At 41.8% G+C, this 26,175-nt stretch overlaps 2 long non-coding RNA genes across 2 annotated transcripts in view; one reads left to right on the top strand and one right to left on the bottom strand.

Moving 5' to 3' along the window:
* Positions 1-17,761, top strand: part of LOC117804245 — a 164,893-nt gene extending 147,132 nt beyond the window's left edge. Inside the window, exon 3 of the long non-coding RNA XR_004628595.1 lies at positions 17,681-17,761. This is a non-coding gene — a long non-coding RNA (uncharacterized LOC117804245). The remainder of the gene's footprint in view (positions 1-17,680) is intronic.
* On the bottom strand, positions 9,006-15,298 carry LOC117804244. Its single transcript, XR_004628594.1, has 5 exons — positions 14,827-15,298; positions 13,256-13,486; positions 12,445-12,554; positions 12,049-12,336; positions 9,006-9,408 (listed from the first exon to the last, which is right to left on the bottom strand). It is a non-coding gene; the product is annotated as an uncharacterized LOC117804244 (long non-coding RNA).
* Positions 17,762-26,175: the final 8,414 nt, after the last annotated feature.

Here is a 26,175-nt window from a genome sequence, read left to right as displayed (position 1 = left end):
TAAGACCCAAGCAGAGAGAGTGCAGGTCTGGGTGCTAAGGTAGAAAGAAGAAGAAAAGTAGAGAGAAAATGCTCTGGAATCCATAATCTAGAAGGTTAAGCCAGCACAAAGTTAGCCACGTTGGCAAGGTGCTGGAGGCACTTCATCACCTGTTCTTAAGGTCCCTGTCCAACATCGATGCATGCCATGTTCTTTCCTGGTACAGGTACTTTTTCTCCCCCCAGCACAGTGAACTAAAGGTCATCTTTCAGACTTGGGACCTACAATACTTCCTTACAGATGTCTTCCCATTTTTTTCTACACCCAGAAAGGCAGATTATTATATCAGCCATTTGTTGGGTTCTTCTAGCACGTATGACATAATTCTTCTTTAGAGCTTACTGCGCTGTCTTTTAATTTCTTCTTTATAGCCCAAACCCACCATTGTGGTGCCCCAAAGGAGATACCACGTCTCTCCTGCCCATGGCATATGCCTAATTCTTGGCAACAAAGGATGGCATATTAGGCATCAATATTTGCCAAATTAGAACAAAATTATCCTTTTATATGTGAATACCCTTTAAATAATCTCTCAACCCTTTTCTACTTTTTTTTTTTTTAATGAGGGTGGTACCTCAACAATGGAATCATTTGAAAAGCTCATTTGGGAAAATGTGAAATGCATGAGCAGCCCAAAGTCCATCTCCAGTCCCTCATCTTCCATAAGTTTTTTGCTGACAACTTTGATCCCTAAGGCTATCTCCTTTATCCACAGGGCAGTTGATAGGAGACAGAGACACCGAGGTGTGCTGTCTTTTATTGTTCTTAATTGTTTCAGACTCATAAATCTTATCTCCCCAGATAGATTGTAGTTCAATTCAATCCAAACAAATTCAAATCAGGAAATGGTGATTGAACCAGCCATGTGTGTGAGTCTGTGCTCCTTGAGTGTTGGCACCAGTTCTTGTTTTGACTTTATTTAATTTAGTCAAATTATATTTGTTGAGCATTTAATTGTGTGTATAATCACCTTTCTAAAGAGATTACATTTTTTTTTTTAGATTTCTGTGTTTTCCAAAAATTTACCAGTATTGTACACGGTCAAGGGCAAACTGACCAGTCTATAGTGAGTGATCCTGGAAGTTGTGGCTCAGTGGTCCCAAGGTCAAGGTAGATTTATGTACCGCAGCAAATTCACAAGAAGTTCAGATAACCTTGGCATCAGGAGGTCCCATCCAGGGGGGCGAAACATGGCAAAAAGGGATTTCTGAACAACAGTCCAGGTCAAGAGTCCTCTATTCCTTAGATTATAGGACCAGCCCCTGCCCTGGAGTGAGGGAATACTGTGGCCCCAATCCTAGAGAACACCTAGAAAATATTGAGGAAGGTAACTTAGCCAACAACTTGGGAGTTTGAACTGAACCCCCATAGACCTTATGAACCTCTGATGAAAATCTGGCAACAAAACAGTGCATACCTAGGACCCTAGAACCTGTACCTGCCAGGTACAGGGAGCCGTAGGAGCCTGGGGGTTGTGTCTGAACCAGTGAATATCAGATTTGGGAAACAGAGCCCAATTCTAAGTTCACCCAGATGGTGGCCCTGACTGCTGACCTTCCATCCACCTAACATTCAGGTGAGAGTGAGCCCGCTGGTAGGGGACTCAGAGCGCCTAACATCAGCTAAGTCAGGGAGAGAAAAAGAGCACTAAGTGGGACCAGTAGCAGGGAAAACCAGAAGGGCCCAGAACCGGTCCTAACCAGTTACTATAAATAGCTCCTATGTCCCTAAATTTACTGCACCACATTAAAATTGTATTTTTCCTTGTCTATCTCCCCACTCAGCACTAAAACACAAGGGCAGAGCCTCTTACCTTGCTTATCATGTTATTCTTAGCACAAAACATGGCGCCTACCACCGAGTGGGCATTCAAGATATATTGCCCAATAAATTCTTATTCTGGGGAGAAAGAGTGAATCCATGTCAGGCGTAGGGCCAATAAACTCAGTTAAGTAAGGAAAAGTCAAAGTGCGGAAGGTGGGCTTCAACCTGTGGCCTAGGCAAGCAAGAGGTCGAGTCTAGAAGACAGGCTGAGGTAGCACTGAACAGCAGTCATGTGTCTGGGCTTTGGAGCCAATCCTGGGTTGGAGGCTGCCTCCACTTCTCTTGGTTTCTACCTCGTGAGCTCGGGCAAGTTGTTAAATTGCTCTGAACCTCACTTTCTGCTCTGCGAAATAGCAGTTTGCACTCCCGACCTCATGTGAGGATTTAATAAGGGAGTATAAAAAAAAGGTCAGCTCAGTGCTAAGTCCTATACTCAACAAGTGGTTATTGTTGAGACAGGCAGGAAACGGCAGATCCTGTCATTCCAATAGCTAATAAGCATCATCCAGAGCTGGGGAGATTGGAGCCCAGAGATAAAGAATCTAGTCTCCAAGACGGAAAAGTAAATGACGAGGGACTCAAAGGGAGACAAAAACAAAAAACAAAAACAAAAACAAAACCCAGGCTAAAGATTGAGGTGTCCTAGGCAAGGGATCTTGTATATCAGGCATGGAGGGATAAGATTAGGAGGGAGTGTAGCCTGAACCTGTTCCAACAGCTTTCTAAGGCCAGGGATCCTTCTGTACCTCAGAGCAGGGCTGCTCACAGTGAGTGGGCAGGTATGAGCTCATCGGAGAAGCTAATAAGTACACTTGGCAAGAGCAGAGATGAGAAAGAGTGTGAAGTCAGATAGTTCATGACAGCCAGGCACAGAAGGTGGTCAATAAATCATTGTTGATAATTTACTTTCATCATTAGCACCATTGTTCCAAAGTGGGGAGGATGCATGAGCCCTCATTCGATCGTGAAACTCAAACGGGGCATAGTTGGGCATCTTATTTACAAACATTCTGGAGAAAATGGTGTTTTCTCACCTACCCCACGGTTTCATGTGTGGAATCACTGGTGTGCTTTATGGAATGTTGGGCCATTTGTCATTAATCTACAGCCAACAATGTAGGAAGCAGCACCTTTGCCAGCATGGAAACCATACTTCTTGGCTGAAATGGGAGTGAGCCCCCTTGAGGGCTGGTTGAATGGATCTGGCGCTCTTACCACTCTGTAGATCTTCTCTCGCCAGCCACCCCCTATTACTAAAGCTGTGTCATGATTCTGCTCACAAAGACAGTGGTGATTCTGAAATTCTCCAGCCTCTTCAGACCCTTGCTTGTGCATGTTGCTTTTGGGGGTTGGTTCAGGCTGTTGTTTTTCTTTTTTCTTTTTTTCTTTTTCTAGTAATGAATCTGTTTCTGAGCATAAGAGTAACAGGCATCACACAGAATGCAAAGTTTCCTTGTAAAAATGTCAGTTGCAATAAAAGGAATCTGGAGCCAGCCTGGCAGCCAGGGAGCTGTTACAGGATGAAGCCAGAACCTCGGCTTGTGTCTACATGACACCAAACATCCAGTTAAAAAGTGAAAAACTCAAGCAGTCATCCAGATGTTTTGTCTGCTTGATGCCAAACATCCTGATGTTTTCAACTATCCAGATGTTTGGCATCGGGCAGACCCACATCCCAAATCTGGAAGCATCTAGGTGTTGGTATCTTGTAGAAACAGCCTTGGCCCACTGGGCAGGGCAGACCAGGAAGTGGGACATCACTTTTCCTGACTGTAGGGACTGTGAATCTCATAAGATCTTCATGAGAGGAAGGTGATTCCGTTTAAAAAGTGAAAGGAGCCTGGAGTTAAACACAGAGGTTAATAGGGCTTTGCCAGAGGAACTGATACAAAGAAGAGAAAAACACAACAAAGCGCACTGCAGCTCAGATGACTTCGCAGTCTCTCTCCCAGCCTCGGACCTTTTCTGTGTGCAGCCTTCAAATCCCTGGGGAGGGGCAGCTGGGAGCTCAGCTCGGAAGCAAGTTAAAGTTTGAGCCTAATCTTGTATTGATAGCAGGCATTACTTATTAAACGGGACCCCCTGCTTCCCAAAAGTGAAGCTGACCTTCTAGACAGAGTTCAGAACCGTTTTCATGTTCTCATGACCAGCCTGGTCATGCTGAAGTTATTTAACCTTCGAGCTGACCTGTTTCTGGATATGCCCCCTTCGTACGAGTGCACCCGAGGACTAAGCTGGCGTCTGTGGAGACAGAGAGAGTAAACTGGGCTTTGCTGGGACATACTGAGTTCTCTTTTCTAGACAAGCCCTCTATTTCATGCTGCTCCTCCTGATTCCGGCTCATGATCTGTGCCTGCCGCTCTTCTCCCAATAATCCTGAGAACTAAGAAACAAGGAAGAGAAGAAAAAAGGAAGGTAGGAGGGAGAGGAAAAAAGGCAGGAAGGAGGAAAGGAGAAACACAGAAAGAAGGCACAAGAAAGAGAGAAAGAGATCCCAAAGGTCCCGAGGACAGCATATGCAGGCGAGTTTAAAAACAACGACATAAAAGGAACGATAAGAGCAACCCAATAAAAGGATGAAACCTGGTCGTGGGACTGCAAAGAGAATCTGAACATCTGTACTTTTTCTTGTTTATAACCATGTCAGGAAAACAGGAAAAACAGCATACAAAACCCCAAGCGGAATTTTCTTTCAGTCCCCATTTCACTTCTGTATCCCACTAGGAAGAAAGTAACCATTCTGATTGTCTTCTATAGGCTTGAAATATACAATTCATCATTGTCTCATGCATCCTATGATTGTGAGTTAGTCGTTATTACTCATTGTTATGTGGGGGAATTCCTCTCCTACCCACATCTGGACTTCTGCTGTTACCGTAGAGCACAGAAGCAGACACAGTCCTGACCCTTTATCATTTCGGCATTCGATGCTTCCTCGTCTCTTTTAGGACGGCTCCTTGGCTATTGTTTTATTGTTGTGTCCGTTACTGGTTGATTGAATCGTTTTTAAATTTTATTGTGACAGTGGTAATGGCAATGATTGTGCTCAACCAAATTAGCTCATCAGTACCATCGTTGTTAAATCAATCAGGAGATTAGCAATCGCTAATATACACATCTTTTGGGCTCCTTAAAGGAGACAGACATCTGTTTTCCTTGGCAGCAGTCTGTTTCCAGGCCCTTACTTGATACCATGTGCGTGCCTAACTCCTGTTCACAACAATAGCTTTTATCCTTGGGGGCTGGTAGTATAGTTAATTGATGCCTTTATCTTTTCATGAGAGATGCCAGCTCACATCAAAAAAAAAAAAAAAGGAGAAAAAAAAAAGCACAACAAAACACATTACAAAGGCTTGGCATTTTATCTGGTGGAACTAGAGAACCTCAAAGCCGTCGCAAGAATTAGAGAAAAATAAAGATCGCTTTCATCCACATTGCTGCAAAAATTTTGCCTGTATCCTCTAATTTTTCCTGCCATCATTGAGAATTTAATGAGTATTCAGGTCTGAATATTAAGATCTGACTTTTGCATTTGAGAAATGCAAGTGTTGATAAAAATAGGACAGAGGCAGGGCCAGGTGATGAGAAGGAGTGATGCCAGACAGCAAGGGGAGGACCCTTCCACCCTGTGCTGAGAGCGTGATGCGAGGCCAGTGACCTCTCCAGAAAGAAGTAAAGTGTGCATTTTTATAAACCCTGGAATAAGAAATCAGGTCAGTTGATTGGTTTGTTGCACTCTGCAAACTGGGACACCAGCATATTGGAAAAAGAACACTGTCGTGTCCTACGTCCTAGAGACACATCTAATTCTTTCATGGGTAAATGGTTCCACTGTGCTCAGAGAGGTGCCTAGGTTTCTTTCACAAGAGACATTAGTGTATTAAAATTATGGTTATTTATGCATCCCCTCAAAAAGTGTTTACTGAGTGGGAAAACAGCATTCTGTTGACAAGGAAAGCTCCACACTAAGAACTCGATGATCAGGGCTCTGGTTCAGTTCAGCTGGGAAGGTGAGATAAGCACATGAAATATTTAAATGAACATAAAAGGCAAGAGACAGTCAAGTACTTCAGTGGGCATTTGGTAAGATGTAATCTGTCTAAAGGAAAATAACGCTATATACTTCTAAGATGTAATGGTCAGAAACACTTTTCAAAATTAGTCACCTTAATTATTTTCATTATATTCATTGTAATTATTGAAACTTAGTCTCAAAGCCAGGCATTTGTCTTATGTGAACACAAAGACAAGCATCAAGACGTAGGTTTTAGATAGACACATCAAGAGTAGCTTAAATTACCTGTTTTCGTTCAAGCCCAATGACTTACAGGTATACTTTAATAGTTATCTTTTCTTTTCTATTAATTATTACAAGTCTACAAAAGGAATACAGTAATAATAAGCACTAATGTATGCATCCAGCTTTGTCAAATCTTAATATTTTGCCCTATTTCTTTCACTTTATTTTATTATTATTATTATTTTTTTTTTTTAGAGAGAGAGAGTGCGCATGCAAGGCTGGAGAGGCAAAGAGAGAGGGAGAGAGAAAATTTTACTTAAGCAGGCTCCACGCTCAGCATGAAGCCCGACACGGGGCTCAATCTCACAACACTGAGATCATGACCGGAGCTGAAATCAAGAGTCAGACGCTTAACCGACTGAGCCACTCAGGTGCCCCTAGGGAAAAAACATATTCTTTATTCAACTGAAGCCCCTTACATATCCCTCTCCTAATTCTACTCCCCTCCTTTCATTCCTCCTGGAGTTATTCTGACTTTGGTGCTGCCCATGCATGTTGTTATACTTTTACATTTTATGTTCATATCCGTAACTATATATTCCATGTTTTTAATTTTATTTAAAAGGTATTATGATTACGCAATTTGTTTTCTCATTGAGTATTGTGTTTTCGATATTTATCTGTGTTGATATGTGTGTATGTAGCTCATTCATCTTAATGCCCGTATATGAATACACCACAATTTCTTTATCCCTCCTGTTCATAGACACTTGGGTTGCTTCAAATTTTGTTACGACAAGCAGAGCTCTCATGAATTGCTAAAACAAGCCTCTTTATGAATGTGCTAGAGTTTCCCTGGGGGTAGAATTGCTGAATTAGATAATATGCACATCTTTCACTTTCCTGTCTTCTAATCATCCTCCAAAGAGAGTGTACTGACGTATACACCCACCAGAAGTATATGAGAATTTCTGTTTATCCGCCAATCTGACAAGGCTTTCTATTGTAAGTGCACATTTGAAAAAGGTATTATCACTCTTTATACACTCAAAATGTCTAAAATATTACTAAGAACAGATACCCACTTGCTATATTATTGAAAATAACCTGCTGTGAATTAGCACCAATGCTATAAACGAATCTGCAATGGCTTCAAGGCCTTGCACTTGAAGGGGAATGTTACCCAACAGCCACAGACTGTCTTTTCCTGGGCTTTCTCAGGGTGTTCATCCAAGTCATGCTCAAGTTTTAGAGCCAGAAAACATTTTAGAATCGTTTTTCAAGCAGCATCATTTCAACATAAAGAGATAGGCCCAAAGTCACACAACTATGATAATGATCACACTATTATGATTTATTTAGAACTTACTATGCTCCAGATGCTTTAAAATATTCTTAATCCTCATGACAATAGCCAGAAACCATCACAAAGGGTTTATTCTCCAAAACACAGTTATTGTCATACAGCAAGACACTGTGCTGTATAATCCAAACAAAATTGTACCAGAGTCCCTACTATCAAAGGCATATAATCTAGAAGGAAAGGTGACACCAGAGTATAAACTAACATGTGATGGCTCAGACCAAGGCAGGATACTGGGAAAGGGTATTTCTCTAGCTGGAATCATTTAGGAAAACATCCTGAAGAAACTGGTAGGGGAATTGGGCTTTGGAAAACAGGTAGAACTTAGATGGACACCATCTTACCTTGGATGTGCCTACTGGACATTGCCCATGTAATGACCACGGGCAGTGAATGGAATCCAACAGTCTGTAACCATATCCTGCCACTGAAGTAGGTGTGTCTAGGCGTCAGGGGGGAGGACAAATCAGGCTGGAAGGGATCAAGGGGAAGGTCAGTTTGATGAACAGTGCAGAAGATCTGGAGAGCCAGGCAACCAACAACTGGGGAAAATCCAAAAACTACCTCTCAGGAACACAGCAACAAAGCCTCCATGCTCAGGCCCCTGTGGCCACCTTTCTTACCACTCTCCCCTCCTTTGCTCATCTGTTGTTCTCTCTTCTGTTTCCAGAACGTGGCAGGCTGGTGGAGCCAGTAGGATCATTCATCTGCAGTTGCCTCTGCTTGGAACAGGTGTCCCATTTTATGCACAGCCAGCTCATTCTCACCATACAAGTCTTGCCTAAGATGCTTTCCTTTAGCATCTTATCTAAGCCAGCCTCTGCCGTCCCTTTCCTCCATGTCAGCAGCTCATTTTATTTGCTCCATGGTCTTTCTCATTCTCCAAAATTATCTTCCTTAGGTAAACTCTTGCCCCAATGAGAGTGAGCACCATGAAGACAGGAAGTTGTCGTTCCTATTGTGTGTTTTCTGACCAGCCCGTGGCACGTAGAGGGGCTTCAAAAACGTTTATTGATTGTTGAACCAATGAACCACAATATGCTTGTTTCCAAAGAGGCAGACAGAGTATCGGAAACTGCAGAGTCTTTGGGGAAGTTGGGTCCTCACAGTGATGGAATGTACGGGCAGGGTTATATTAAGGGGACACTGTGTGAGATGTGTGAAGTAGGAGGTCACCATAAGGAACTCAGAAACGAACAAGTGGCATAAGTTCAAGTACCAAGACTAAGGTCTAAGGTGGGCGTTAGAATCAAAGCAGAAACTGAGGAGGGTGAACAGGCTGAATCAATACAAAGAGACTTTCTACCACTGTCAGGTGTCAGGCTAGAGCTCTTTATATCTATGCAGCCTCAGGTCAGGGGGAAAGGATGTGTACATACCGTGACCTCATCCATTGGGAGCAGCAGAGAACTCAGTGGTTCTGAAAGCAGAAATGTTGGCAAGAGGGACAACAGAAGGGACAGCAAGAGCAAGGCAGAGGGTTGACACGTCTCCAGCTTAGCACAACGCCTTGCACATCACAGAGCACGAAAAACTCTTGAAGGAATTGATTCACAACTTTAATCTGATAGTGGTATCAAGGACAGAGAGCCTGAATGTGGGCAAACTAGTTGGAAATTTATTCCAAAATCTGATTTTAGCAATTTGGTTCCTCGCAATAGAGCTGGGTGGGGACAGATACGGCTTGATGACTAATTGATTGTGTGCTTGGGGAGGGGAACATAGGAGGCAGGGACAGTATAGGAAAGAGGGAAAATCTTACCCTGAGCTTCAGAGTCTGGGTGACTAAGTGACACTGTTACAGAGCTAGGGAAGTCCAAATGAACAGCGAGTGTAGGGTGGGGCTAGAAGGTTCCATGAAGATACTGGAGGTACAGGAAAGCCTGGATTCAGCAGTGATGTCTAGGAAGTGGTTGAATTGAGACTAGAGCTCTGCAGAAGCCTGGAATAAAAATATATAAAGGCACATTAGTTACTTATTCATTTTCTGAAACAGGCAGGCTGGGAATAGAACTAAATAGAATCGGGAAGATCAGCTGTGTAGTGAAACATAGCAGGACCCAACCTATCCAGCCTTATTATTCAGTGGCAGAGTATCAGGACTCACCTCAAAAACTAAACGTGCTGGTCTTCTTTGGACCAAAAATCAATTCCTACTAGGAATTAATCCTTTAATCTAGACAACGTACTTTTCTTAGAAGGCAAGACTGCTACCAATGTGGCAATGGCGTTAGACTGTCCAGGTTCAAATCCTGACTTTGCCACTCGCCAGCCACGTGAATTTAGGCAGGTTGCTTAACCTCTCCATTTCTTTATCTGTGAGCTAGAAATCATAATAGTACCTGTGCCCATAAGATTGTTGTGAAGATCAGATGAACTAACGTGGGCAGCACATGTGGCTTACAAGCTGGTGTGCAGTAAGGGTCGCCCAAGTTTTATATTGAGGACTGGAACTTGTGCTCTTATGTTCATTGCTTAGCCTGGATGTTTCAATCCCTGGAATACTGTAGAATATTTTCAACACAGTAGAAAAAAAAAATCCCTATCCATGTTCATTCTACTAAAGGAGGCCACCTCCTTAGACTGAAATTCAAAAACACACCACTTAGGGGGCGCCTGGGTGGCTCAGTCGCTTGAGTGTCTGTCTTTGGCTCAGGTCATGATCCTGGGGTCCTGCGATCGAGTTCCACGGTGGGCTCCTGGCTTGGCGGGGAGTCTGCTTCTCCCTCTCTCTCTCCCTCTTCCTCTGTGTGCTCACTCACGCTCTCTCTTTCTCAAAAAAAAAAAAAAAAAATCCACCCCTTAGGCCTGCCGCCACTCTGTGGAGTCCCGTGCCTCGACACAGTGTAGCAACCCCGGAGCCCTACATTCTCACAATTGAAAAAGCCCTGGGAGAATTTCAATGCTATTGTTTGGGAGACTTCCTTTCATCCTGCCTTGAATTTGTCCCAGTTCCAGTTTTAGACAATAAATCATAAGCCTTTAAAAAGGGAGTTCCGTTCAATATTGAGAAAAGGGAAAATGAATCCCTGTAGGAGAGTCGGTCCCTGACTTGGGCAAAGTCTGAACTCTTTTGGGCTGGTAAACTCCACCGTGGGCCGTTTTCTTGCTTGTGTGTTTGCTTAGTTTGCTATTGTGTTTGAAACAAGGTTTATTTAAAATGAGGCCATCTCTCTGTTTTGTTCATAGTTGTTGGACCATCACTAGCAATGAGGCCGTGACATTTATTTGAATTGCCATTTTTCATTATCTTTAAAAAATGAACCGTGACAATAGTAACTTTTACAAGGATAATCTACCAGCAAACATCAGTCGGCCAGACATACTGGCAGGCCCTAGTCAATCTGTAACTGAAAACTAAAAGTGTAGCAGGAAATCCTAATACTGAAACTTGCAGGGTTATATAGCTGATGGAGCAGAAAACAAAAAGTAGGTGATAACTGCTAAGAAGTGCAACCTTGACAGTTGTCATGTCTTTGAGGATTTTCTTAACGTGTGGGCAGATCTCATCTATTTTTGAATTCACTTTAGCCATCCAAAACAACTCTTGGCTCGTGTTATTTTCCATCCTCTTCCAAGATAACACCTGCTAGCTATAATCAGCAGGGCTATTCCAACAGCATTTTTTTCTTGCTCAGTTGCCTTTCCTAAAGTAATAGAGAGTTCAGGTTATCATATCTTAATGTCATGTGGTACTAAATCACACTCCAAGAAGAGATAACAAGATGGCCCTAGGGGGGTGGGTGTGGTGGGTGTGGACTTTGTCCCAGCCAATGTCCCCTTCTCTCCAGGGGGGCTAAATGTGTCAGGCATAAGTGGTAGGAAGAGGTATCAGAGCTGGGTGGGGTGGGGTAAAGGAAATAAGGGAGATGACTCTGCTGTCGGCTCAAAAAACACCTAGGCCCGTCTGGTCCCACAGTCAGAAACTGGGTGTGTTCATCTTGTTTTGCCAATGGATCCCAAAGTAGTCTTGAGTGATCACACCCTACCCACGTGTCCCAGCTTTCCCTCCTCTGACAAGAGGCCTTTATGCTTTCTGCCCAGAATGGAATAAGGGATTTATGAGGAAGGGTAAGTCTCCACGCTGGTCATATCCACATGGTTTTTCAGATCTGCTGACTTATTCTGTGCAACCCTCACCTCACCCCAAGCTGACTGTTGCCCATGTACCCACAACTCTGCTGGGCTCTCAGAAGCCAGAAACCATGGCTTCAGGCAGCAGCTCCTTCGAAGGCATCTTCCAGAATCTAGAAGGAAAAGCTAAAGACCAAGGAGAACCCAGCTGATCATTCCGTGAAGACTCGTAAGCCATCAAGGAGATGTGACAGGTACCAAATACACAATAACTCTTTAAAAAAAAAAAATGAAGTCGTTTATATATAACCGGAATCTGCTCTCAGCTACTCGCCCACCATGTACATATCTGAAGTCATATAAGTGTGGCAATTATTAGAAGAAAATGTTTCCAGGATGGGAGACCACTGTATTTTCACATCTGACTCAACATACCGTAGCTTTGTAGCTACTGAATCAAGAATATGGTATATAAGAAGATAGAAATCAGGGCATGGAAAATGTGTACCTTTGCAGCCTCTCAGCATTGCCAGCTCACAGAGAAAGAGGCAGGTGCACTTCTCGTGTGAGAGGAAAAGTCTTCCCGGCTAGGGAGGCGATACGGTCTACCAGGACTTAGATGACTGTCAAGTGCCTGGCAGCGCAGACTGCTCGGCCTGCCGGCAATCATAGGGCAACACCAGCACGTGTGCTTGCTGCATGGAAACCATCCCATCTTCAGCACCGCCAGTGCCCGCAGCACTGGGACCGTCTTCGAACCAATACGTGGTTCCTCTGTGCGGACCCTAGGTTAGCCCTGGAAACAAGCCGGAAAGAATCACTGGGTCAGCCTACAGAGGACTCAAGCTGGACTCCTAAGGGTCTTGGGGGGGGGGCTTCCGAGGAGCCGGCGGGTCTTGTTTACCAACAGTAGAGAAATCTGAGGGTCACGCTGAATATCTGCTGTATCCACAGAGATGGGGAAAGCTCTCTCAGGTAAGATGCCTGCATCTGGTCTTCTCTCGAAATGAAGACCTGAAATGAAGAACAGTCAACATTGTATGAACCGTAATGGAAAATGCTGATCTCTGCAGTACCCGGAGACACAGCCCCACGCTCTCTCCCCACTACGTTCTCCCCACGCTCACGGAGTTACGGACATCAACTCTGTACAGATTTCATACGTCAGTCACCCCTCAGTAAAGCAGTTGAGAGAGTGAAAAACAAATACAATGTATTAGATTCTATCTTCTAGTTTGCATATTCATTCACCTGATTTCAGAGATTTTTAGGTTTTCTATTAACATTGTCGTAAATCTGGTTTCTTTTCTTCCCATCACACGTGTTTGTTGTGGGGGTTTTTCCCCTCAGAAGATACGTGTCATATTGGCCCTCAGGTCATTACTCATTTTATATCTTTCTCTAGACCCTGATGAGGACATGGTGTGATTTTTGGAGTACGTGGTCCTCTCACACTTCAGCTGACCGTTTCCTAGGTGCTCGCTGTGGAAGATAATCCAAAGCAGGACTGAAGGAAATCATCAAAAGGTTAAACCTTGCTTCTTCCCCTACAGTACTGTCTCTGAAGCCAGCAGGAGAAAAAAGAAAAACGTTATTCCTTTGATGTCCCCAACTATGCTAGTGTCCATTTAAACTCTCCTTTTGCACATTAGTCCACTGGGTGCATCTGAATGTGTGTTTAAGTTATAGTGACAACAGCCATTAGTTCAGCCTACCTTTGCAGGAGGTCACAGAAGGGAGTCCATTTTGGCCTTCTAAAAGGGAGGCATCCCCACAGTTACTTAAGTGAGTAGGTGAAGGCTGTGAAATGACATTTCGCAATAGCTAAACATCATCTTGATTCATGGCGTCACTATTTCAGTAGATGATTCCGAGAATGCTCCTGGCCATCCAGCAGTCTGTAGGGCCGCACCAACAGGCTCTTTGGTGTCTCTTTGCGGGTACATCTAAATACATTAACATAAGGATGTAAATAAACACATGGGCCGGACTTGACCCCTACTTGACACATAATCCACCTTCAATATGATGTGATTACAGGAACACTTGGAAGACATTTTGCTTAGAGGACCTCCACTGATACCATAAATTCCTATAAATTAGAGACTCATTCCTTTACTTTGTATTTCTTCTGTCATGATGCAAATAACACTGGGATGGGGCTAATTAATGTTTAGAGCCATACTCCAGTACAAAGTTTTCTGCTTCTCTCCTGAGAGTTAGGTCTGATTTCTAGGAAAGCAAAAAGGACAGATGACTCTGGCTGCCCCTGGGAACCCAACCCAAGATGGGGAAAAAAGGTATCCAAGGGGGGAGGATAGGGTTGCTCCAAGACCGTTTTCACAATTATCCCTAGGGCCCGAAAGGCAGAGCTGTTTCAAAACAGACATGACCTTAACTAGTGAAATCCAAAGAGACCTTTAGCCTCAGAAACAAGAGAGAAGGAAAAAAGAAATAGAAACGCAAATAAACAAGAGAGTTACACCTCTCCTTCAACGAACCTGTCCCCTCTCCCTCCCACAGCTGCTGCATTTCTCGGACTTGTCTGGTTGCCTTTTATATGTGCAGATCGGCCATTGACTGTGGCCTACAGTTCCCTTGTTAGAAAAAGGAACTATCCCCGGATTGCCAAACATTTATAAACAGATGAACGTAGAGTAAATTTTCAAAACAAGCTTTTGTAACAATTGGAGATGGTCAAGATGGTGAAAGTGAAACCAAACCGAGCAGAAAGGATAACGGCGAAACATAAGCCCTACAGCCGCGCGTCCGGGAAGCTTGGCCCCTGCAGAGGCAACTTGTGTGTGCCACGCTTCGAGCTGGTTGAAATCGTGTTCTCCCAACGACCACGAGTCTCACCAGCGGAGTGTATGTGAATGGAGGAGCCTCAGGAACGGGCAGGGTCACGTGACACGCATCGCACCCTAGCCCCTGGGACCACGCTGCCAGGCTGGGGAGGGGGGCGACGGAACAGAAGCCTGGAAATGTGAAGGTGGAGCGAACCGTGCCGTGTCCGGGAAAAGCGGCTACCGCGGGCCCATTGTTGTCCCCAGGACCATTTGCCTCCTGCCAACCTCTTTCGCTGCTGCCCCTCAGTGTTTCTGTGAGACAAAAGAACCCAGCTGAGACTTGGACAAAGAAGAATGCAGGGAAAGGGGAGAGAATACCTTGAACAAGAATAGCCTGGAAGGAGCCAAAAGTGGAAAAGGAAGTCTAATTCTGTCCTAGTCCGGGGGAAAAAAGTTTTTTGAGAAATGTAAACAAATCAGGAAATCCTGGCACTTACCCCAGTTCCGATCTGGGGAAGCGCACCGGTCCTTTCCCTAGGAGTGAGCTGCTGTTTGTGAATGAAATCCAGATTAAATTATTCATTGAGTCCTGCCAGCCCCGCAGTTTCCAGCTTTCCCCTTGCCTATGGCGTCGTTTAAACCTTAAAATAATAATAAAAAAAAACATATGCATGTTATTAACTCTCCATATTCAAATGGAAATTCAATGCTATCATAAATCTCTTTTCTAATGTAAATTCCTTTCTCTAGCATGAAGCTGCAGGAAAGCCTTGTATCTGAGCAATCTAAACTTGAAAGAGAATTTTGTTAAACCAGTTATGATAGGGGAAACATGTTTTTCACTGAGTCGAAAGATTAAAGTTGTTTGTAAAAAGGGGTGGGGGACTGAAGGAGAATTATTGGTTGCTCAGCTAATGATTAGATACAGAACTTCAAGGACAAATTAAGAGGCACAAGAGTCATGCAGATAAGTGAAAACAGTTCCAATCCTATTAAATAAAAGATGCATTGTTTATCCTCGGTTGTAATCTCCATTTCCATATTCATCTCCATCTAGGCAGCCCCCTGCGCCCCATCCATTCATCACCCCCAAGTGGATTCCAAGTTCTCAGCACAGCCCATCTGCAGATTGGGGTGTCCATGGTTTCTCACCTACCAGAGCCCCCCCCTCCCCTAATTGTGTTGGTTAGGGTGCCTGTTCTAATGAGGCTTTGGCTGAGAAGAATGTGGGTAGGAGTGGAAGTCGCCCCTTTCTGGGAAAATATATTGTGAACCCTTTGGTTTATTTCAAGGAATTTTCAGCAAATATCACATATCCTTCATATCCCATCGACTCTACTAGTTCTGATTTGTCACTCCTCTCCCACCCAATTTACTCTGCCTCTTGCCCCCTCTCTTGCCCATGGACCCACCCTAGATCCTTCATCTCAAAGTATTCTTTTCAGGGTAGACTTGGTCCAAGGGGCAGGAACAAAAATATATCCATGTATTACAGAGTTTCAGGGAACGATTCTAAAGGGCTTCTTCAGGCTGTGGACTCCGTGGAAGCTCACAGACAAGACACCAGGTTTTCCTGTTGGCGTTGAGAAGGCCACAGGCCCAGTACATGGCCTCTCCTCCAGGCCGTGGCCCCAACCCCCTCACTGGAGGGGTGGGGGGATTGCTTGGAAGCCTCCAGAGTAGAGCGGGGTCAGGACTTCAATCCTCAAGGCGAAAGCTTTCTCCATTGAATTCTAGGAACACAGTGCAGGGATACACAGAGAAAAGATATCCCTCTGTGTGAATGCAAAATATTAGCTCTGTCCAGAAAGACACTTGTGAGGAAAAGGAACATTGAAATCAGAAATAAAAATATTAACAGCAAGACAGAACTTAATTCATTCAGGTTTGCTGTGAAGGGTTTGAATACATATGCAGTCAGTTTATTACTAATATTAAGAACTGAAATAATAGAACTTAGAATCAGCTTAATAAAAATACCAGAACCAACCTGTCTTGCAGCCAGGGCTGATAGCAGAGTCACCCTCCAACAGGGACCAAATTCTCCCTGATCTCTTATTAATGTTCAACATTCAAAATAGAAGATTTAATGTTCTTTCTGGATTGTTCAGAGATTTATGGCACCTGTAGAAATGTTCATAAAATCTGAGGCTATGCAAGGCTTTTGGCATCTGTATCAGAACCATAAAAATCATCACCCTCTTGTCCATGGCCGGCCTTGTCTTTCCAGAGAATATAATCCAGAGAAAAATAAAATTGCCACCGAGTATCTACTTCTAGTAGACTATATTGTCCAGTGCATGTGTGTAGAGAGGATGGCAGTGTCAGATGAGGAAAGGGAGGGAGAGCACAAATCAAACTGTGTGTATCGGAGAACATCATGGGGAACTCTGTGAAGCTGTTTCTGGGGCAACTCCTTTTATCTGTCAGAAGGATGCTGCACTAGGTAGGTACATTATTCTCCTCAACCTGGTTCTCTGGCCTCCCTTACCCAGGAGTGGTAGTCTCCAGAGTGTAGACAGAGAAGGGAAGCAGGTGCTCGGACTCCCAGCATCTGGTTTAGATGACCACAATGCGGAGAACACCTGCAGCCTGCATTTCAGCCAAGTCTGGCCTCCCATTGTATTCGATTGGACTTTCTGCCTTGAGCAAGAAAAAGGCATTGTTTATCAGATTTGCCAAAGGATCTCCGGGGAGGTGGAGAGAGACAGGATAAACAAACCTGAAACAAAACGCAAGTGTAAGCAAAGCGCTGGGAGACCTTGATTATATGTGACTCTCCAAGGTAATCTTTCAACCTGATGCAAAGTAAGTAAAACCAAGAGAGAGAGCCAAGCGTTAGCATGGACCAAGACAGTTTCCCAATGGTTTTTCCAGAGAACTGGTACTGGATACTCTTGTCCAAACTCAAGTCCTTAGGTAGAGGCAGAAACAAAAGACACTCCTTAAGGGTCCAATTTGTGCAGGACTTTGCCATGGCCTTAGAAGATGACTAGAGCCCACCCTGTCCTAGAAAAAACTGGCAAAGAAGATGGTCTTACTACTTATGTACTGAAGATTCCATTTGTGCATCTTATATTTTCATATTTTGTAATAACGATGCATTGGGTGAACTGGATCCCTGCAAATCATACCAAAAGCAGTCAACTGGGATTAGACTTCCCTAACAAAGGTAAGCGAAGCAAACACACTGATCCAACAAGATAATACAATCTCACGACTGGTATATTGGAACAAAAATAGGAAGCCTCTTTCAGAGACTGAGGAAATCCTTTAGGGATACCATGTAAAATGCTGTTTTGTTAGTAAATAATTCTGAAACGGCCCCTCTGTTTTCTTTCCTTTGTATAGAGCCCCAACTAGTGGAAAGCTGGAAAACTGCACTTGAAGAGAGACTGTTTGTCTGGGAGACAACCACCAGTCTTCCCGCAGGTAAAAGCCCATGGCGTCTCATAGACACTACTCTTTTTGGAATGTGGAGTTAAGGATAAGGTGCTAAAGGGGAGGAAGGTATGAAGCTGGCTGATAACCTGGCCCATTGCGGCAGATAGATTAAAGTGGTAGTGATGAAAACACATTGAAATCTCCCGTTGAAAATGAGTCAACGCGCTGGCTAATGTGAGAAAGAGTATTTCCTTGGTTCAGAACTTCTTTCTTGAAGAAGTCTCTTCAAAAGAAAGGGGAAGATACTCTGTGTCACTAAATTGTATACACAGGAGGAAAGGGACCTGGTTTCACAAATTAAATGAGCATGCACTTACAAAGATGTCACACTAGTTCTAGTTCGGAAAGAACGTTCCCATGGTAGGGTCGGTGAGGGGAAAGTAGAAGGGCCGGTGGAAGCTCCAACAGGAAGGGAAGGACTAGAATCTCACTAGTGTCGAATGAAATAGCAACACCTGGGAAAGTAACGATGGATTTTCCTAGAGGAACTGACTCTTTGGGGTTGTTGGGTTTTTAGTTTTGTTTGTCTGTTCTCTCCATTTCAAGGAATCTCATCTTTTTGTGCATTTTTAAAGCAATCTTGGCTCCCTTACCAAAAAGTACCAATAAAATGCAGGCGGCCTAGAAAGGTTATAAAAATGTAAGATGAATTCATCAATCAGACAAAGGATGGCCTGTGGGAGGCAGGGGTTCATAGACACGCTCAGGGATTTCACAGAACTCCCTCGTAAGATATGCAACTTCTTTGTGTGTGTGTGTGTGTGTGTGTGTGTATGCGTGTGTGCATTTTTTCTAAATTCTGTAACTTTTACCGTTCCTCAAGGGGTTTATAACCCAAAGAAGAATAAGAAACATCACTATACAGGAATCTGCACATAGACAAAAAACAGTCACGTTTTAATGGATCCCCCTCAGAGTGATCTCAGACTTCATAAAAGTCTGTTCTTAGAGAAACCAAGTAGAGATATCAAAATATTTCAGTATATCACAAAGCAGTTTGCAGCCTTTTTGTCTTTCATGCAGTGATTTTTATGGGCAGAAAGTCACGAGAAGTTTCCTATTGTGTTTGTGCAGCGGCCTAGGGGTATGGTCCTCACACCTCAGCAGAACGCACATGCTGTCTTTGAGCAATTTCTGAACTGATGGATGTCCATTAACCAGCTGTCTTCAATATGCATTCAACAGCATGGTTTGTGCTCGAAAATCCAAAAGCAGTAGCAATCATTTTTTTTTCCAGTGGATTAAACAGTGGAAAATGGAAAAAAAATGTTTAACTTTAGGATTTGAAGGCTTACTCAGCACATTGCATTGTTATCAAAATTAAATCAAGAAATGGGAATTTCGTACACTTACTTTATGTTTGTGGTGGTTATTAAATAAACGCTTCAGTCCTTCATTTCGTTTGAAAAGAGGTTTGTTTAAATACTACTTATTTGAAGATCATTAAGTGTCTAGAGTTCAAGGATAATAAGAGTGATAACACCATGGTGATGCTATCTAACTCCTTTTATGGCATTAGCTTTCCCATAGATTTTATTTAACAAATGACTTAGTTGTGAAGAAAAGTTGTTACATTAATCTGTCTGTCCTAGCCTTCACCTCCCAACCAGACAGTTAATTGTACCAGGGGCGTTTCAGGGGTAACTAAGGAGCATATATCATCCATAAGTAATCTCTTGTTGGTTGGCATGTAGTCCGGTGTCACTAAGATTTTCCTTCTGAGCTATTAAGGCATACCATCTGTTCTCTCCACCTCAGGTAGGCTTAACCATGTTTTTAAAATTCACAAAAAGGAAAATAAGTAGTTAATCTAAGAAATAATACAAAACTTGCCTGCATTTTTTTCTTGCTTTCTATTGCTTCTGAGACCATACTAAATTCACATAATTGATAAAAGTTTTTATGTCCTTATTGGAACAATTAGGCAGAGGACTTCAGGAAAAAGTTTTCAAAAATTGAGGTTTGGTGGGGTTTTTTTTTTAACTCCCTTACCCCCTTACCAAGATCATTTTAAAAGTTTATTTTAAATATTATAACCACAAACTGTTCAACCAAACGAAAATGAAAGTAGGCCACTTAGAGGTTTTCTTCTAAACTAAAGCAAAACGTCTTAAGCTAATAATTTTAACCATTGGGAGTTCACTGCCTACTAAAAGCAATTACTTTGAAATTAAGAAGGAAGTATTTTAAATATTACATCTGAATTTGTAATTTTTCTCTTGCAGGATATACAGAATCTAGTACTTTTTTCCTTCCCCTTAGGACTAAACTGACCTTCCTGCCTGAGCAGTGAAACCCCAGACTTGGACTAGAGCCAGATGCCTTTCAGCAGGTCATTAAGAACGGTTGGAGGTGCTGTTTAAATGTAAATTTTCCAGCACTCCACCAGACAGACAGGCAATACTAAAGCAGTCAGGGCATGTTTAACACATCCAATTTTCAAAAGGAAGAAAAGGGGGAAAGCTTTCAAAAATATGTGTATCGAAGTGAAAGTTACTGAAAATGAGGCCATTCATCTGACTTAGGATGTCAGAGAGTCAGACGTCCATACACCTTACAAGCGTCCTAGATAAAAGCAAATCTGCGGGGCAATTTAGAGGATGAGCAATCCCTCGAATAAAGAGGTTTTTCATACTTTCTCGAAAAGCAGCCAGCCCAGGAATAAAAGGAGGCCACTTATGTTCCCTATGTTCTAACGACTTAGGATTTCTTCAGGCATTGTCAAGGGCAGTGTGGAACCTGGACCGATAAGCATTGTAATGTACATGTACACAAAAAACAAACCAAAAAAAAAAAAAAGAGGAGGCAGAGGGAGAGAAAGGAAAAAGGCGGGGTAACTCTGTATTTCCATTTGGTTGATACATTTTAAGCCTAATATTGGTTGAGACGGCAGGTGAAATTGACAAGGTCATGTCCTGAGAAGGGTTTTGGAGGTGAGCCCAACACCCTCCATGGGAGTGAACGCTGGGCTGCACTTTAGCTAACAGGTCTAGGCTTCATTAAATACTTTGATCTCCCCTCTATTGTAACCTGTGATGTCAGTTGAATGTCCAACAATACAATAAGGCAGAAGCAGCCAAGTAATTCGAGATTATCCCCTCATTTCACAGAATCCTATCAACATGTACGAAAACACAAGCGTCTGAGCACACGTACACAGTCAATTCTCGATTGCCTGCAATTATGCTTCCACCTCCACTGATAATGCAAATTAATATCTAATTGATTTTAGAACGCATTTCAAACAACTATACCTTCTGGAATGCATTTAGCTTGATCTCATATTACTATTTTAGCACAGTCTGAAATCAGAATCGGAGGGCTGAATGATAATGAATGATAAGAACTGAGGAAGTTGCCAGAGACATTGAAAGTAACCATGAAAATTTACAAGATAGATGATCAATACTGAGACATGAGACCAAGCAAACATTTTCTTTCCGTTGTCTTCTTTGTCCTTAATTAATTCCTTCCTAATGACTATTTAACCTTATATGCATTTTCAAATACCTTTCCACTATGGTGGGGGTTTTTTTTTAATTAATTTCCACAGTGACTAAATGTGCCAAGTGATATATTAATTCTTAATTTCTTTGCAGCAAAAGTAGACACTTTGGGACTATTACTATTTTTTAATAATTGATGATTTTTCCTGCTGATAAACCAGGGTTGAGTTGGTGACAATTTTTAAAGAAATTGACTTTTCATGTATTATAAGTTTTCTTGGGACCTCCCTTCAAAGAAAAATATAGTCAGATCACATACAAAAAAGAAGAATATACAGATTATATCAATGCCACTTTTTTCCATGTATTTAGAATTTATACCCATGTTTTATTAGAATTAATAAGTTGAATTACATCTCCTCTCTTGCAACTTGCACAAAATTTTGAAAGAAAGGAAAAGCTGACTCTGAACAAGACTCATGACTTGAGAATTCTGAGTTTTAGCTTTTTGGTCAGTAGATAAATTTTAGCAAATTCAAAGATCCAAAGAAAATACAGAATTGGTTGAAACAAGTTATCAAAAAAAGTACAAGTATAGAAGGGCAAGTTGCATTTCCACAAATAAATTTATGTCGGTCTTGGTAAGTCTCTGTGTCCAGCCCACCAGAGACAGAAATATAAATTATGTTTTGTTAAAGTCAGGTTTCCAATTCTAGAATTTTTGCCACCTGTTCTATACTCCTTATGCCTCTTTTTGAAGGCATATTTTGTTATTATCTGGCCCTCAGACTACCTGTTTTTTAAATTAAAATTTTCCTTGATGTATTTTCTCAATATACTTGGGAAAGATACAAAAATGCTAACATTGGTATCAATAAAAAATAACGTGAACACTTTAAAGAGTGGAAGAAGGAAGAGAAACTAGTTCATGTTCATAGCCATATTATTGTCATCATTAAAGCAGAGTTACAGTAAAAGTAAGAAGAAAAGAATGTCCTGCATATGTCATACATATTTCAAAAACATGCCAAATCTCAATTTTAAATTTCATGGTATTTATTATTTTGAACCCATCTAAAGCTGCTTCTTACTGAGGTGTTTGGAATCGGCGCATGTAATTTAGAGTAGTTGCAGACATTTGTCTAATATGAAATTTTTGGCTATTAGTTTAGTTATAATGTAACTTCTCTTAATTTTCAGTAAAATATAGTTTGATACTTTCTTGCAACCATAAAACTGGGTTTTAAGTCTATTGTCTATTGTGATGCGAGGGTTTCTTTAAAATGATTTTTTATTACTAAAATCTTCCTTACACATTGAGAACATTTAAATATTATTGGGCTAAAATTGGTCTTAAATAAGCAGTCTCATTTTTTTTTTCAGGCCATACATCAGAACTGTGAATAGAGTTTTAAAAAAACAATACTCATTAGAACTCCACTCCATATTCCTTCAAGTAATATTGAAAAGACATTTTCTTGAGGGGACTGAACAAGAGGGCCTTTTCTTTTTTAACTATTTCTCCTCCAATTTCTGGAGACAAAAAACAAAAAACAAAAGTTGTTACTTAATATCAGTCTTTCATGTGAGAGCTGGTAAACCACTGCAAAGCCATGTGCTTAAAATTTCCCTAGTCCTTGGGTTCTGGCTGCCATAACAAGTACCAAAAACTAGGTGCCCTAAAACAACAGAAATGTATTATCTTACAGTTCCGGAAGCTGAAATCAAGGTGTCATCTGTGTCACGCTCTCTCTCTGACAGCTCTAAGGCAGAATCTTGCCTCGCCTCTTCTAGCTTCTGGCATCTACCAGCAATTGGTGGCCTCCTTCAGTTGATAGCTGCATCACCCCCATCACATGGCCATCCTCTCTCCATGTGTCTTCACAGCGTCCTCTGTTGTGATTGTCTCATGTCCACATTTCCCCTTTTCATGAGGATACCAGTCCTATTGGATTAGGCCCCACCCTAATCACCTCATTTTAATTCAATGGCCTCTGTAAAGACCCTCTTTCCAAGTTCACATTCTAAGGTGCTAAAGGTTAGAACTTCCACATATCTTTTTTTTTTTTTTTTTTTTTTTTTTTTTGTGGGAGGCAGGAGCACAAATCAACCCATAATGGTTAGTATATCTAGTTCAGACAGCTAACTTCTTGGTTTTTGTTTCGTTTTGTTTTTTGCCCAAGAAAGAGAGAGCCTCATTGTGATACAGATAGAAATAGAATACATTTATAAAGATCATGGCAGGAAGAAGAACCTGGAAGTTGAAATTAAAAACTATGTAATTTCCTTTAAAAAGAAAATTGTGTTATGTTGCACTATATGAAATCACTGAAAAACTCAACCACTTTTTAATCTATGAAAATGTCAAGTTCTTATGTTCCAAGTTAAGAAATTAGTAGAATGAAAAGAGAATAAAGAAGTATCAAAGAAGCTAGGGAGCAAAGAGAAAATAAGAGCTAGACACAAAGAGAAAATAAAATCTTAAATAAGACAATTTCCTCATTAACATTATTTTAATTTTCAGAATTTGTTGACAAAATACACCAAAGTGTCAAAGAATTTGTTACTACAACACAGTTATGCTATTTCTGGTTCTTATTCATTTGGGGTTTTGTTTTGTTTTGTTTTGTGTTTGTTTGTCTGTTTTTTTAAGATTTTATCTATTTATTTGTCAGAGAGAGAGAGAGCACAAGCAGGGGGAGTGGCAGACAGAGGGAGAAGCAGGCTCCCCATTAAGCAAGGAGCCTGATGCGGGACTCGATCCCAGGACTCAGGGATCATGACCTGAGTTAAAGGTAGGCACTTAACTGGCTGAACCACCTAGCATCCCTCATTTGCTTTTTAAACCATCCTATCTACTAAAAAGTTTTTTAATCTAAGAAACCTAGTTGTTTAAAAAAAAAAACAGTATTGCAACAATGCTACAGATTTATTTGACAGAATCATTGCTATCCATCTTTTGAAGGAAGGTAAAATGAACTGTCAACTGAAGATACATTTAAAAGTTCAAAATTTCAGATCCTTTAAAGGAAATGCAAAAACTTTCATCTCCGTTGCTAAAAGCAAATCTAATATTCAATAGGAAACAATAATCAGGAAAACAGTTGAAAATTATTACAACTGTATTCTAAAAACTCACCATTGGTCTAATTATTTTACGTCAATCCTGAGGAGAATGCCCATAGGTAGATACAAATGTATTTTTACTTCTTCCCTACTTGAATTTTGCAGCAGGAGTGCATTAAATACTGCAATATCCCAGATATCTGATGAAGAAAGGAGACCAGCTCGACCAAACAAGATCAAACATTTAAAGCATTTTCCCACAAGGGCTAATTATGTACTTACATGTGAATTCTTTTTTAAAAAAAGTTTTCAGGAATAAATAGATGGTTTTTTATATTTTTAGGTATGCTAACAATAGCAAAGTTCTCACTTCCCTGATTTCTGAGAGTCCTAGAAAGGGCTTACGTTCAAGGACTTGGCACTCAGTACCACACTTTCATAGACTTTGCCAAACCACTGGATTTGAACAATATCTGAACTCTCTGTATCATTATAGTGTTATCACTGTAACAATTATTATTCCTCCAGCTGAAAGTGACAAAAATCCAACTCAAAAGTGACTATAGCAAAAAGGGAATTGAGTGATTTCTGTAACCAAACTGTCCAGGAAAGACTTGATTCAGGATTCAAACAATGTCACAGGGAATCAGTTTTTCCTCCACTAGGCTCCATTTCTCAATGTGGGCTCCATTCTTAGGTCACACATGGCTGCAGGGGACTGACAGGTCTCCAGAACTCCCTTCTTCTGAAAGGTTTAAATCTATATAAAGGAGCAAACATCTTTGTCCCAGCATTCTCAGTGGAAGTCCAACATTTACTCTGATGGGTCTGTCTTAGATCATGCATTTGCCCCTGAACCAATCACTATGACCACAGGAATAAAATTTAAATCTGGCTAATACACTGTACCCTTAGGACCCTACCACAAAATTAGGGAAGGAGTGGGTTCTAAATCGAAAGATGTAACGCTGAAGGAATGGAGTGGGGCAAGGAAAGCTAAGGTTATTGATTTGTTTGAAACACTAACCAAATGGGTTGAAAGTATAGGAATCTCCATCAGAAAGAGAAATTATGGGGCGACGGGGTGGCACAGCGGTTAAGCGTCTGCCTTCGGCTCAGGGCGCGATCCCGGCGTTATGGGATCGAGCCCCACATCAGTCTCCTCTGCTATGAGCCTGCTTCTTCCTCTCCCACTCCCCCTGCTTGTGTCCCCTCTCTCTGGCTGTCTCTATCTCTGTCAAATAAATAGATAAAATCTTTAAAAAAAGAGAGAGAGAAATTATGTTCAAATCACTTTCTTTGAACCTAAATGATACATTTATTTCACTTTTAATTGTGAAGATCGTAAATTCTGTCAACTCTGAAATGCGCTATTCGGCAAATCATAAAGATTTCACTCTCAGACTATTTTGGAGCTGTTGCAAACGCACAGTTCCCTCGCATCGCCGATATCCTTTAAATGCATAATCTGCACAACCTTCAAGCACATTTAGACTACATGGAACAAGGTTTCTCACACAGCCAGCGCCTGAGAAAGACCCGTAAATGAGGCTATTGATGCAAAGCTCTATGGATTAGGTTGAACACCTTGAGTTACATGGGAAATGAACAGGAGTTGGGGGTAGCTGAGGGAACACAGGTGTGGCATGTCCAGAGGAGCCCACATTCTTGAGTCGACAGGCAGCCATATTCTATTCAAGCCCCATTCCCCGGGTGGTCCAGCTAACAAAGCTTCCTGTCATAAAGCTATCGCTCAGTACAAGGCAAGTGTATTGTGAATGCCAGGTTCAAAACAGTTCATTGAAAACTTCTTGGTTAAGTAATTAAAGCAGGCCTAGCTTTGGGAAATCCTCCAGGAGGGAGCTCATTTTGAGAACAGCTTTCCAATTC

This window comes from Ailuropoda melanoleuca, chromosome 10 (assembly GCF_002007445.2).
Source record: "Ailuropoda melanoleuca isolate Jingjing chromosome 10, ASM200744v2, whole genome shotgun sequence".
NCBI lineage: Eukaryota > Metazoa > Chordata > Mammalia > Carnivora > Ursidae > Ailuropoda > Ailuropoda melanoleuca.
The sequence above is the reverse complement of the archived record's forward strand: the minus strand, read 5'-3'. Positions and strand labels throughout refer to the sequence as shown.